The 1,266-nt window shown below is 31.9% G+C and overlaps 1 pseudogene; it reads right to left on the bottom strand.

Moving 5' to 3' along the window:
• Positions 1-811: 811 nt before the first annotated feature.
• On the bottom strand, positions 812-911 carry LOC122101331 (annotated as a pseudogene).
• Between the last annotated feature and the right edge of the window lie 355 nt (positions 912-1,266).

Genomic DNA, 1,266 nt, shown 5'->3' with positions numbered 1-1,266 from the left:
TCTTACTGTAAAAATTCCGTGGAATTTTTCCAAGTGAATTGCCTGACTTTGATGTCAAATGTATTTGAGTTGTTTGTGTACATCTACAATGATTTCTGCAGTTTGTGATTTTTTAATCAGAAATAATTTGATCTTATCTGTTGAAATGAGTAGTACAGAAACTAAAGATATTTCTGCTTCTTGTCTGAAAAAAGTATATTTTAAAATATTCTATATTCTGTGTTTGCATAATATCCATAATCTATTTCATTCTTTCCTAGATATACTTTACATTCAACATTGTTTTATAATATATATATTCATTAATAAATGTGTCCTTTCAGATTGTATTTCATATAGAAAATTTAAGATTATTTTTTTTCTAGGTTCTTTTTTTTTTTTTTTTTGGTCCAGTCGTGGGCCTGAACTCTGGGCCTGGACGCTGTCCCTCAGCTCTTCAGATCAAGGCTAGCGCTCTACAACTTGAGCCACAGCACCACTTCCGTTTTTTTTTTTCTTTTTGCTTATGTGGTGCTGAGGAATCGAACCTAGGGCCTCAAGCATGCAAGGCAAGCGGTCTACCACTGAGCCACCTTCCCAGCCCCTTTTTCTAGGTTCTTATAGTAGTATATTTTTTTTGGATAAAATGACAATGTTAACTAATTTCAAAAGTTTTGTAAAGGTTATTCCATGTAAAGGCCTTTCTAAGGTGAAGATTTAATACACTGATGTCAAACTAATGTTTAATTCTAACACTTGCATATATTGTTACACTTGTAATTTTGTAATCAACTTTTAAATAACTGTTTTTCATTTCTGCAACTGAAGAATGAAAAATATGGAATACTTCACGAATTTTCATATTATCCTTGTGCAAGTGTCATGTTAATCTCTGTATTGTTGTAATTTGGGTATACGTGCTGCTGAAGCATGTAGTATCCTCTAAATTTAAGTAGTTAATGATGCAATCTTTATATAGGCTTATATCCTTGGGTGCCTATTTGTAGCAAGGAAACGTTATTGTTCCTAACAATACTATTGATCTTATTTCCCTAAAATAATGTGTATAGTGGGAAAAAAATTATATTGTTCGGTCGATTGCTCACATTTGCATTTTTTGTCAATGACAATTTTAAGTCTTTTTCATTTTAGATTTGATCATACTTTGAAGCACTTATAGCTAGGTCCTAAGGTGATGACTTTTTCAAGTACTTATTTACGTGAATGAGTTAGCTTTGTGGAGCTAATAGATTCAAAGTAAGCCTTGCTTAAGAGCTACTTCTAAAC

The sequence above is a fragment of the Dipodomys spectabilis genome, unplaced genomic scaffold (genome assembly GCF_019054845.1).
Source record: "Dipodomys spectabilis isolate Male_0828 unplaced genomic scaffold, ASM1905484v1 ptg000653l, whole genome shotgun sequence".
Taxonomy (NCBI): domain Eukaryota; kingdom Metazoa; phylum Chordata; class Mammalia; order Rodentia; family Heteromyidae; genus Dipodomys; species Dipodomys spectabilis.
Note: the sequence above shows the minus strand (reverse complement) of the source record. Positions and strands in the feature narration are given on the sequence as shown.